We start from the raw sequence: 14,130 nt of genomic DNA, 5'->3' as shown, positions 1-14,130 counted from the left end.
CACCTCTTTTAAGTTCCGATTACCCAACTATGTATAGCATTAATATAATCTATTGCTTGAATTTTGAAAACCAATGCTAATATCACCGAGATTGCGTGTGTTCTGATTGTACGTGGCTGACGTGAGGCTTGTCAGCTCTGTTAGCTTTAGTCACCACATGCGGCATAAGCCTATAAAGTGTTTCATCTCTTTTCAACCAATCGTATCATTGGAAACTTTCATCATATTTATACGTATCTATTGAACTTTCGAAATTATTAATTATAAATATTTCTGTAGATAAATTAGTCGTTGCTACTGACATCGAAACAAAGTATCAAGGAAGCTCTTTATAATGCAAACTGAGACGTAAAAGACTTCTATCTTTGACTCTTTCCGCGTAGTTGTTCACCAGCGTTACAGATTGCTGCAACGTGGCTTAACCGATGCAGATCGTCTCTAAATATTTAAACTTTTAGCAAAAACAAAGGGAACAATGTACAAGTGCTCGGGTTAGCATGGCTATTGTCTTCAAACGGAAATGTCTCGTTTACTCATAGTAAATATCCTGGCACTGTCTCTGCTACTTAGGCGCGTCCAATAATGTAGATTGGAATAAATGCATACGAATTTTCATCTTGGTAAAATTTATAATGGTCATTTAATATATCATGTCATTTTAAACAATTTTCTAGCGTTTATAAATATGAACACATTTTCGCAAATTATACGTCTGTTGTAACATTATACCTAAATTCTGGTGAACCCGGGCCAAACGCTTCACGGATTCAATTGAACTGGCGTTGACTGAAGATAAAAAAAAGACGTTCAGCCCTTGGATGATATTTCCTCCGGCTGGGTGTGTCCCTCTGGGTTTTCGGGGTGATTCTATTGTTCTGCGCCCACCGACCGGTCTTATGGGATCTAAATGTAAATGGAGTCGGCACTACGGAAAGTCACAATTTCCCCTCCCGTCTTCACCCCTCGGCCATTCACCTCCCCTAGTCAGCGGACCAAAGTCAATAAGTTTAACAGTCTTTATATATCTTCAGCTGAGTTTTGTGCTCTGGCAGCCAAAGGAGGTGGACATTTTTATGTTTGCTTCGTTATTCGGATCTAACACAATAAATTCAAATGTCGTGCTGAAAGTTCAGCTGTTATCGCGATGCATACGTACAAAGAATCGCAGGCTACATCAATCGAGACTCGTGATGTTTTTGAAGCTCTAGATCAATCGAATAAATGTATCGTGGATAGTGTCAATAGTATAAAGCAATCTCGACGTAGGCGAGATAAAAAATATAAAAATTTGGAAAATGCAGTGAAAGTGATCAGTGCCAGAACGAATGATACCGAAAAATCTCACGAAACGTTGAAATTATTGCTACTTAAGGTGCCAGTCATGATACGACAGACAAAAATTTGGTAACGAGACCCCGAAATCGCAAAGTAGGCTGAAATCAATATCCCAGCAGTGTTTATTTCTACTGTGTTCCGTACAGAAAAACAAATAGGTCGGAGGCCCAAGTCAATAAAACTGATTGCCCCTAGGCTGAGAAAACCTTTTCCAACAAACTGGAAGATCTCGAAAATCTTAATTACACGATCACAAATGATATTTATAAAAACGAAAGGGATGTTGTTGAAAGATTGTTAAGAATGAGGTATATGTCTACTCAAAAAGAATGATTAAAAAATTCAGACATCACGATCAACGAAAGCATACTAAATGGAACTACTTCACAGACGTTGAAATTTGTAAAATTTTCCGACGAAAGGAGATATTGGCATGACAACAAACGTGCCGTAAAAATAGTATTTTCCTTCGGTACTTTTCATCACTTTGCAAACCAATTGAGTTACTGGAAGTACCATCACGTATGATCCGAATCTTTTACCGTCACAATTCTTTTCTTTTCACACAATGGTTCCTTCATGTTTCATGAAATTGTTTCTTATTTCGTTATTTTATCCGTTTCATATAAATTTGTATAAAATTTTTTACAAACGTTGAATGTACTGTGTCGAAGTCATTTGAGTTTTGTGAATTTTTTTCGACGGAACCAGACGAACAAAGAAATCTGGATATGGCAATTTTTCATCCTCATCATTTGAATGTGGAATCATGCGAATATCATAGTTTTTCATCCAACTGTTTCCGAGATCAGCACGGGAGTTTGTCAGAAGAAACTGATAGACCGCGACAGAACGACGTTTTCCTAGAAACCTATTTTTCGGATAGCGGAGGCCCGAAACGTAAAGATTCATTGAAATTGAAAAACGTCACTTACGACCGAAACCGATACTTTTCTTACATGACCACAAGTGATGAATTTTATATCATTAGAAAATACCGGTGAGAAGTAAATGAAAAATGAAAGATTCTTCATTCTCACAACCTGATACCAAAAATGACCAAAATATATGTGTATACACATCGCACATCTAGAACCACAAGGAAAAACAGAGTATAGCAATCAACGCATTAGCTAGATAATTCAAGTAAGGAAATGTTTCAAGGCGACTCCGAGTCATCGACTCAATACAGAGACGATCTACAGAAAACAAAGCAATCAAAAATTTTATACTGAAATGTATTATGAATGAATAATTTTATGAATATTAAACATTCAGTAGTCAATGTAGACGTTCCATGCTTAGCGGAAACATGGCATCGGAAAAATTACTATCGCTAATGCAGCTGGCCGAATAAAATTTGATAAATTCGTATGCTATTCATTGTCAGATGAAGACAAACGGAAGGGTAAAAGACGGCATAACAATGGCGGTGCATAAAGGAGTTTACAAATATGCGACTATCGCATGCGCGGTGGATACGTTAGCAGTAACGATTGCAAGTTTTAACTCGGAATTTATTTCAATTCTAACGTACCTTGACCTCGTATAGAGTTTAGTATAGTTGTAAGAAAACTGAGGAAATGATCACATAATATTTATAATCTATATCAGGATATTCCGATTATAAGATGTGGCGTTTTTAACTCACAAATCGGGATATTAAATAGTTCGACCGCAGAACTATGCGACCATTTTTCACACGCTTATCCTGCACGATCATCACTCGACTTGGTGGTGAATCATCGCGGTACTAAATCTTGTAGAATGTTTTGAGGAAAGCGGCATTGTTATCTTGATTGGAAGATATCCGTGTGATTCTCCGAGTCATACTTATTACGGAGCAGGAGGCTTCGATAAGATAGATCTTATAGCTTGTCCCGACAAGCATTTGAATTTGATTACTCAATATAAACGTTCTCGAGGTTGTTAATAATTCTGATCATACGCCTGTTAGAATTAGATCATAACCCTCAATTCGAACACTATAGTTATAAAACCAGTGAAAGAACACAAGTTGAATTCAAATGAGACAAGAATTCAAAAGACGATTATACATTTAATATGCAATGTTCAAAGTCAGTAGTGTGGTTTTCAGGTATATCATATCGGCTAAATGATGACTTGATTAATTCTATCAAAGAATAATCCACTACAGTAGGCTTGAATAAATCACTAAACCGATATTTTATTATTCACTAAAAAAAATCGATGGTATGGCGCAGAATGTGAAAAAGCTAAACGTAAGTTCAAATTACAACTGAGAAGATGTGAAAAAAAAAACTTTTATCGAAATGAGCACTTTGGAATACAAGGAAGCAACAGACTTACAAAAATCTGTTATCTTTAAAATGAAATAATTGTGATTTGGAAATGAAGAACTAGTTGCTGGATTCCAGAAGCTCGGAGTAACTTTGGAATACGATTATTGAATGAAGAAATAAAAAGTACAATCCAAACTCAATTAAAGCGAAAAAGTGTCATGACTATTTGAAAAATATTTACTAAAACAGAAAAGCTTTTAATACTGACATGTTTGATGTGAGACACCCATTATTGGATTCCTCCATATCTCAAGACGAAATTATTTGTAGTTTAAGTCTGTGTAAAAATCGTAAATTTCTAGGGGCCAACGGTATGAATGATGAGTTTTTTAAGTACCTTCGGACCAATCTGTTCAATCAAATAAGGCAAGAGGGAAAGGTTCCTTCAATGTGGTTCACAATATATGCGTCTATTTTGTATGGAAAAAAGAGATTCAGATGACCCATCAAACTGTAGCTGAATTTCGCTAGTAAATTTCATCGCAAATATCTTCACTCAAATCTTATACGAACGACTGTCAAATCGCTGTATGATCAAGCTAATTTTCGTAATGATGAAACTGTACTGATATTTTTTTACTCAATTCTCTAACCCAAATACAGCTTATCGCTTGTTAATGAAACGGAAATAATTTCCTTTGTATCATTTCATACCTACAGATTTTCTACATACGTTTGAGTCCATCAAGTATTTTTAACTATGGGCGAAACTTTTCAGCATGAATTTAAACTCGTCGTTCATCAGAATTTGTAAAAATGTCTACGATAATACCGAAATTCCAGTCTGTAGAACTCAATGTAAGTATGAACATGTTGACGTTACAGAAAAAGTTACACTACAGGGAGAAACAACGATTCCGAAACATTCGTAAGGAAAAACGAAGCTAAAGTAATATCTTTGAATCGCAGACACAAAATCCTCTTTCTTGCGTCTGCAGATGACCGATTACTATTTAGAAAATCCCCTCTATCTCAATTCAAATCGATGAAAGAAATCTAAGATTTCAATCTTTCACGAAGGCGGATTAAGTAACAAATACCGATATAACTTTACATGTGCAGACAAGCAACTGCGAATAGTAAAGGAATTTTGCTATCCCAGTAGAAATTTTTCTAGCTCATTATCGGATTTATTTTATGGGACTTGCAACAAAGCAAAACACTCAGTGTAAATAGCGACAAGATCAATAATTCATATTTTACATTGCGTTCAAACGGATCATTCGCAAACAAAAGATAAATTATTTAATGCCTCAGCAGTCAGTGTACTATTTTATAATATAGAAAATTGCGGGATGTGTTGGAAATAAATGTATTTTAAACATTTTCCTATAAGCATGTATTCAATCTTCCTAAATATTGATCAAATTATACCGTCGGAATAGAAGTAGGTACACCTCCACTATCTTCTGAAATAATTATGATAACTTTTAATTAGATTATTGAAATCAAAAATATGCCGAAGAACGATATCCCAAAATATGTTTGAATAAACTAATTCATCGTTCACTGAATAGACACACAGAAATTAAATGTACAGCTGGATCTTACAAATCAATATTTTATGTAAAGAACCTAGTGTGAATAAAACTTTTGTCATCAACTACAACTTTATGTAATTAAGTGACGAGCTCATTATCGGACACTAAAATAAAATGGCAGGGGAGCAAAAAATGATGTTATCAACCTTTAGAATAATATAAACAATTTGAGAAGTTAATGATAAATAATAAAATTATGAAACCCAACTCGAAATCAATATGTAACGCTTGCTGTATGCCAGACCAAGAGAAATACAATTTAATAGCCGTATCTAAACTTTATTCCGAACTAAGATATTCAATGTATGGTACAAATTTTATCATCCTTACGGACATAGTTTAATCCGGATTCTGTTAGTGGAGCGAATAAGCTGTGTACATTTCTTAAAAGGGCATCCGTAATATTTTGCGAGAATTGAAATGAATAATCGCGTACAATACTAAAAATACATTAAATAAAAAAATATATATATACATATAACGTATAAATTGAAGTAAAATAAAAACAAATAACATAAGATAGAACTCTATATGTATATATATATATATATATATATATATATATATATATATATATATATATGGGGTGGCTGTAAACATTTTTGTAAATCATTTTGTAAATTATGTTGTGCCACATCAGCGAAACTTATTTGTACCGGAATTTACCCATAACAAATTAAATAAATGATTATAATATTATACATCTTCAGTCAACGAGACTGGGGCTCATACCCAAGACCTTTCGCTTTCCAGGCAACTGCTATGATCACTGATCGTGAGCTACTCATTGTCAGATTGCTGCCGAAACACTTTGCAAACCGCTACAATATTGCGAGTGCCACATTTCACTGCACATTTACAATATCCAATCTCAAACGATACGATAGAAAATACAGTTTGCGTTGAGTCGGATGACACTGTTGATTCTTTGTCGCGATGTTGGTGGTATCCAATTGGATCATGCTCGGTGAGCATTGCCTTCAACGTGCCTTACGCCCAATGGTATTGCTAATTTAAATTTCTCCACAGACCTACGGTAAACTTGAAAACTGAGTAAAGAGAAAAGAAGGCACCGAAAACCGGATTGACTAATGGGAAAATGGGAAACGCATATCGTCAGAGAAACAGGTACGAAAAATTTTATCTGGGTTGTTCGGTAGCGTGTTCTCGCGTAATAAGCACGAAGGAACTGCTTGTTATTGAAAATTGTAATAGAGTCGGTGTTGAAAACTTTTTAATTGAATGGATACGATGCTGAAAGAACGCGCGTTTCAGCAGTTAAATACATTATTAATTTCGTCAGATTATCAGGATGACAACTTAATACTGTCTGGTGCTCTGTTGCGAAGTGAACGTTTTTTTCGTGCTTCTCGCGTGTGAATCTGGAGAAGGCATCTTGCGCTTTCGTATCTTAATTTTCTTACAAGAATTATTATTGATGTCTACTTACAATCACGCGCTCGACGTCAGATATCATTATATAAACGAAATGATGAATCAATTTAAAAATTAATGCAATATACATCGTATGAATTCCTTTCAATGTAACAAAGATTTTTCATTCAAGACGAATATGACGACAGTAAGGGACACCTAGCGAGGTCTCATTCGCAATCGATTGTAGACGGTACAAGAACGGCTGATAATATCGAAGAAGATAACTCGAACGAAGAAATGTTGGCAATCTTGGATGCTGGAAGAGAACTGACTATGAATCGAGCACCAACCATTGCCAAAAGTATTTCTGACTTGCTTTCACGTGCTGTCAATAAATGAGAATATTTTATTCCTGATTCAGTTATAATTTTTTAAGTGAATGGAGCATGATATTCAAAGTTCATTGCAAGCACGGAAGTTATTGTGAATCAGTCGTATTGTTACAAAGGGTGAAATCACCCGTCTTACCCCCCTTTTAATGATCTTGTAGTCATCACAGATGAAAAACGTTTATAAACCTCTTATGTCTTTAAAAAGAATAAGGTCATAAATAAGGTATTTTCAACCTCATTTTCTCCCACTTTTCGTGGTCCGGGATGAACTGATTACGTACGTATCTCGATTCCCCTACAAATAAATCCAAACTAAGTATGTAAAAGTAAAAGTATGAACTCAACCATTCGAGTCTGACAATAAAGGCGAATCCTGAATTGGATCTGCAAAAGACTAATCCTATTTGAGCCACAGTTCTGTCCCTCCTAGGAGAAGCCGAAAAGCTTCTGAAAATCTTGTCGTAAAACACTCACTTTTTCGTACAAGCGTCGAGTCAACAAGGTGAGAACAATGTTACGGAACAGCGAATCCGTACTCGTACATCGTTCAGCATTTTCAAGAAAGCGTGTAGAGAAATGCAATTTAACGTGGTCATAGAATATTTGCAAAAGAACATTTGAAATTACGTTACCCTTTACAATATATAATGTACTTCTAATTATTACTCTCATGTATGGGGGTAGCTGGTAGCTAATGAACAAAGAATCTTGTGAAATACACATTAAACAAAACATTATTTTCGTTGTAAGCGAAATCCTTTTTCTCACAAGGCACGAAGACCTTCTTAACTACCTCCTTCCTACGTTGCTCACTGCTCAGGAATTTTAGAATGTAAAAGTTTTATACGAGCACATGATGACCGTTCAAAATACCAGTTTGTTATATCGGACCTCGATATTGTACGAATTCCTTGTTCTGTGCATGAGCTCTGTTTTGCCCATTTGTCCTTCTTTAGCGTTCAAATCTTGTAACGGTATAATACGGTCAAAATGTACGTGACTACTATTCAGGAATGAAGTGGAACTCGACATTTTTTACCAGTAAATGTCATGACCGGCAAAAAGATCTCAAGTTTTTGAATAAATCATGTCCGAGTTTTGGGCCCCGTTATTAATTAAAAATTGAAAATACTTCGAATTCGCGTAATTTATTCCCCCAAGACTTTTACAAGAAAAAATATGAAACTAAAATCGCGCCTCATACCGTCTTCCACAAAATATATATCATGGAAAATTCCCATTGCATTTTACAGGCTGTTTTCGCATTCACCCTAACGCCGAGCAATCTAATTCAATAAGAAAAGTACACCAAGCTTACCCGGTCACGGCTTATAACTTGTTGTAGCAACAATAAAAGATCCCCGAAAAGATGACGTTCCTTTATATCTTCTGCACGCAACGTCTGACAGCGTGTGAAAAAATCACGATCATAATTATTTTTGGTGCTTGAATTCAGGATAAATAACAGATTTATTTTCAACAAATCGAGTATTTTTTCCGAGGAAGGAAACGTTCAGCCTACAAACAAATGAAAATAACTTTCCAGATTCCAATCAGCTCTTTCGAGACAGTCTTCTTTTTCAGAAACAAACGAATAATACGACGCAACGCAACTCCCTGTCTACTAATTAACGAAGATGCTAATGCTCGCCAGCATCCAGGGGTACAAACCGGCCTATTTTATGTACCAGAGCGTCACTCATCTTCTAACCTTGAATATTGAACACCAGATCGTGTTTTTTATTCTCACCTAGCACCGAACAAAACTAGAAATTCCCGACCGAAACACGGCTACTTGAACGAAGTTTGACGATCATAATCTCAAGGGTTGAAATGATCGCGAGCTGTATGACGTGAAGTGAGAGCAGCTCACTTTTATTTTAGATATCGAACGCAATGAGAATTTGTGTTTATTACCTTTGACTGCAGGTGAATCGAAGAGTTGTTTATGCTCGCAATCTCCCTCACTGGCACACACGCGTTAGGGGTCGAAACACGTCTGTATCGGCCGATTGTTATGATCTAACTAATGACCCGTTATCGCGCCCACGAACGGTACGTAAACTCGAAAAGCTGTATTTCCGCGCCTTCGCGTTACAATCGTTCAAATTAACAGTTTCTGTCGTATGAAGTTCGAGCGCGTTTTTTAGACCTGCAGGTGTAACCTCGCGACAGCTTGTCTCACGCGTCTTGAAGCTTTCGTCTCGTAGCACCAACTGCGGGTGGAACGCGGACGCGCGGGTAAGAAAGAGCTGCGACCGAGTAACGTTGAGTCGATAACACTATCTTACCGACCGAAGTTAACGTCATGTTTTCGTAAGAGCTGCCGAAGGACAGGACGCGGGTTCAAATTTTCAACAAGTCGGAGTAGAGCGGACGATGAAAGACAACACAAGTTGACCGAAACTCCGTATAAACAAGAAGCTTCTGAAAATGAGACGGGACTATTGTTGTTCCGTATCACAGACAGACACGTTAAAAATTATAATAGTATAAAAAAGAAGCCGAGTCGAAAGTGAGGACGATACTGACGAAGAAATCGGACGCAAAAGAATCAGAAGGCGAGGATGATGAGCTTAGGGCAAAGGTCGAATCTCTGAAAAAAACTATCGAAGAACGAAAATGCTTTCGAACTTTCTCTTGCCAAAAAGAATTTAGAAAATTAAAATTGTAAAAACTTACCGTACGCCAGCAAAGTTCCTCTTTCATGATTTTAAAGATATTCTTCGTCCAGTGCCAGGTCTTTGTTATCTGATAAGTATTAGCACTGCGATCAAAATTGAAATAACAATCTATCAGACTTGTGCTAGAGAGCCCATTTTTTAGGAGGATCTTTTGTTATCAAACACTAATATTTGAAGGGGTAAGAACGAATCTACCCTGATATACATACCGGGACAATCTCCTGAAACTTGAAAATCAACCGTGCATGCGCCAAATAATTAAATCTCATTGGTCGGCGAAATCTTCCCGTAGCGATATTCTTGTCTGCGATACAGGGAGCCAACGAACTCAGGATGCGTACGTTTGAATTTTCAAAGAGCATAAGCATTAAATTCCGACCGTTCTTTGAAGAATCAACTTTCCGACCCAATAACAAATGCTTCCCAAAACCTTTCCGAGTTACTGCCTCAATCATTTGAGATTATAACCTCGAAAATTCGTATCAACTACACAGCTGCCAGGAACAGTATGACAACTGAAACTCGGGATGGCCAGCCTGCATGAACAGCCGATAAAACTCGCGCATGCGCGGTTGATTTTTTAAGTTTTAAAAGATTGTCCAGCTATACCTATATTATACACCCTGAAACTCACACATGCATATTGAAATTATTGTATTTCAGTCGAAAACTGATAACTCGACGTGAAATGTGTTATTCGCTAATCGTTTATCTATTCCGCGCCCCTTCAACTTAAAAAAGACGTTTGGATGAGACGCTCAAATGATTTCTACAGAGCAAAAATTAGTTTTCAATTCCCCAAGCATAACACACAGCACTCCGAAGAAACCGAGACTCGTCATTTCGGAAAACTTCTCTATATAGATAATATTATAGAGCGTGGATTTAAAGAGATGCAAATTTTCCATGCATTCAATGTGAAAATTATTTCTCTGATAACGCGCCAATGCTCTTGTTCACAATTTGTATGTAGATCTTATTGTCACATCATTGCACACCCAAGGATACCGGGAACCACAACCTGCATCAGTGCTCTTAATTCACTTCAGATTGAATATACTATACGTAATATATTATCAAGCGACTCATACACATGTTACGCATGATAAAATTGAAATATGCAACTCACTTAATATATGAGGGGTTTCCTAAAATGACGAGGGTCAATTTTTTTGCATATCGTATAATGTTATCCTTGGGGTGTAAGAAACAAATTTTTTATTTGTAGAAATCATTATAATCGTATGTAGATGGATGAGTAAAGTTAGAATAGATACAGATATGCATACGCATTTTGGAGTCAAAAAATAATAAGAAATAAACAAACGAATACAAGGCAAGAGCAGACCGTGACATATAAATAAGACAGGATGCATGCGTGGGCGGGAAAAAAGATTTACGCTACTCTGGCCTTGTCAAATAAATCCTTAGCAGACGGCGCTTGCACGCATTCCCGAGGATTTTCTATCTTGCTTATCAGTGTTGTACATATTTTTCTGCACGTTTCAAACCCAACCAATTCTATCTGAATGACTGTACAGTGTACGCGTGGATATGTGGCATGTGATCCCTCTTCGACTAATCTTCGATCCTAACCATTGCGGGTTTGACGTATATTGTTAACATTGTTAATTTCGCTACGAAGATTGTCAATTATTGAATATTATTGACAAAATTCAGACACCATTTCGTTGTTGTAATTGTCCCAATTAAGTTATAACAAGATACTGCACTCACTCAGTGTTACGCGGATTTGATCGAGATGTCTTTAGATGTGTTTTTCTGAAGACACAAACATGATCATGAATTTTTTGAGTTTCATCTCATACGGACTAGTTTTGAAAAAATTCGTAATTAGAAAGCAGAAAACCCTAGACTGGATTAGACATCAATGGTGCAATAAATGGCTGCACTTTCAGCATCCTTTGTCCAACGATTGTCGAAGCACAGAACCTTCCAAAGTATATTCGAAATCGTGAGGCATCTCTCCCCTACTTCTGCGGCGGCTCTTCCAGCGTGTGTGAAAGGGATGCGTTATCAACTGATTTTATTTCCGAATTCTTCATATTACAACGAAAATTTTTCAAACCATTGTTCATGCAATATAAATTATAATCGATAATTGAAAAAATATTCACAAATTAAGTCATATGCTTATATTGATTTTTGAAAAAGTTATCAGTTTTTCCGAAAATCTCAACCTTACTCCCCGAGTTCCCGGTTATTCCCGTAATAATAATAATAATAATTAGTAATAGTTTATTATGCCCACGAAAATGTTGGACAAATATGACATGGAAAGCAAAAAGAGTACAGAAATTCCTAAAACTAATTATTGTAATAAATAAGCCGAGTAAACGAAGAGCTAACGAGAGAAAGATTGACGTGTAAGCATCGATCATACATATAGTTAACCTGACCATTCGTCATCTCAATGCAAAACTCAGTTGGCAATGTAAAACCGAATAAACGAACCCAAGATCGTTACACGAGTAAAACTATCGTGGATATAAAAACAGCAGTTTTAGGTGCAGTTTTTTAGGTAAGCAAGACACTATTGTGTTTGAATCAGGAAACCAGCAAGGGTGAAATAAAAGGAGTAATTTTGCATGCCGGGCTTTATATACGAGTATAATTTTATATGAGAGAAAAATTATAGTGATATACTAAAGTCCGATCTTTTATTCATCTGTTGTACATGGCGTCTACTTCAGAGCCAAGCGATATATGCACTGCGAAAACGTTCCTATGAATTATTAAATATATTTTTAATGCCAGTGAGTTGAGTTATAGCTATATCTAAATTAAATGTGTCCCGTTCGAAACACACACGGTCTCTCGTTATTACGTTTTTCAAAATAAATTTTCATCGTCATGTACGAATACATAAAAGATCACCTTGATGGTCTTCAGAAATACACGCTTTTTTCTTGCGCATCAATTCATTACGTTGGTCGATTTCGACGTCGACGTATATATCTTCAAGTATCCAAGTCCACGTATCGCAAACGTGTAAAAGGGCCTAACAGTGCGATTCTTTATGCAATTCTGAACAAGAATACTGCACCATATTTTCAATTGAAGCAGAAATAAAGAAACGGCATGGTTTCTATGAATTTACGATTGCGACGTCGTAGAAAGCGTCGCATTCCTTTACTTTTGATTGAAAAATTTTCTCTCGTCCGTAGATCATTACACATGATCCATCGTGAGAATTGGTATGAATCATTCGTTTCATTTCCCTGTAATATTGTGCCCGAAAAGTCTACTTCAACTGACAAAAATTATTCAATCAAAAGGAGAATGCTTAATTTTAGAGTTTACGAATAATTCTCTCTTATCACAATCGGGAAAGCTCTCAAGCAGACACTCCGAAATTCTCGGTTGCTTCAAGAAAACGGCAGAGGTACGCACAATAAATGCGGAAATCCGAAGTAATTATGCTCAAAGAGAAAAAGTTTCGAGAGCGTCAAGGTATGATATTTGATCAACCGAAGGGTAAAGAAAGGTCAATATTTAGAAACGAAAAGAGCTTGTGAGAGGTGGTTGTGTAGGAATACCAGCGGCGGATTTCTGCTATAAATTTGTACAAAAATCCATTAGAAACTTTCTCAATCTCCGCCAAATATAAAAGGGTCAAGGACTACCTTAGCAGCGCCTGCGATAAAAAATCTTTACATGTCAATTTTATAATAAATTTTTTAACGCGATGAATATTTCCCGCTTCATTGTTCGATTATCGTTTGATTTACAATTCCACTTTTGACGAGTAACGATGTTTACTTACAATATACCATATGTACATGGAATTGCAAGATACGAAAGGATATCTTTATCGTTTGATTCTGAAAACTGTAAGATCTCATCGTAAACACTTGGTCGAAATCATTGTTCGCGCCAAAGTATAACATTCGCGATGTAACTTGATGCTCATTTACCGCAAACTTTGAACAATGGAAATTGATTATGCAAGAGTAATTATATTGTGCCGCCCTGGTGCAATTAATTCTTTGAGATTTTTTAAACGCCTTTTAAATCTCTTATGCAAATTTCTAGAATGTAATATAAACTCCCTTTAAGAATAGTTAAATCAGCATCGCTCTTTAGAAAAAATTGTTTGCGTTAATTTGGGAGCAGTTTCTCTTCGAGGTTGTGCAGGTAAATACTTAATTTTCAGTCACTCGCCCTGTGAAGAAACAAATCGATCTAGAACTCAATGCCCGTGCAAATATTTCACACAAGTCACTGCGGCATATCTCAGGGTAACTTAAGCCGAGTATTTACGCCTGCATATTCAAATTCAGCGGGATAGCCAGCAAAGCTGTTATCTACGCTACTCTTATTCTTAGACCCTTAGTATTATTGAACATGTTCATTAATCGAGAACCTCTGCAATTCTAGCGCTAGTTATGGGTTGGTTGAATGACTCCTAAATTTCATTATAATATAGAATAAAAAGTGATTGGACAAAGAGATT

Source organism: Neodiprion virginianus, chromosome 4, assembly GCF_021901495.1.
Source record: "Neodiprion virginianus isolate iyNeoVirg1 chromosome 4, iyNeoVirg1.1, whole genome shotgun sequence".
In the NCBI taxonomy this organism is placed as follows: Eukaryota; Metazoa; Arthropoda; class Insecta; order Hymenoptera; family Diprionidae; genus Neodiprion; species Neodiprion virginianus.
This window is presented reverse-complemented; position numbering follows the sequence as displayed.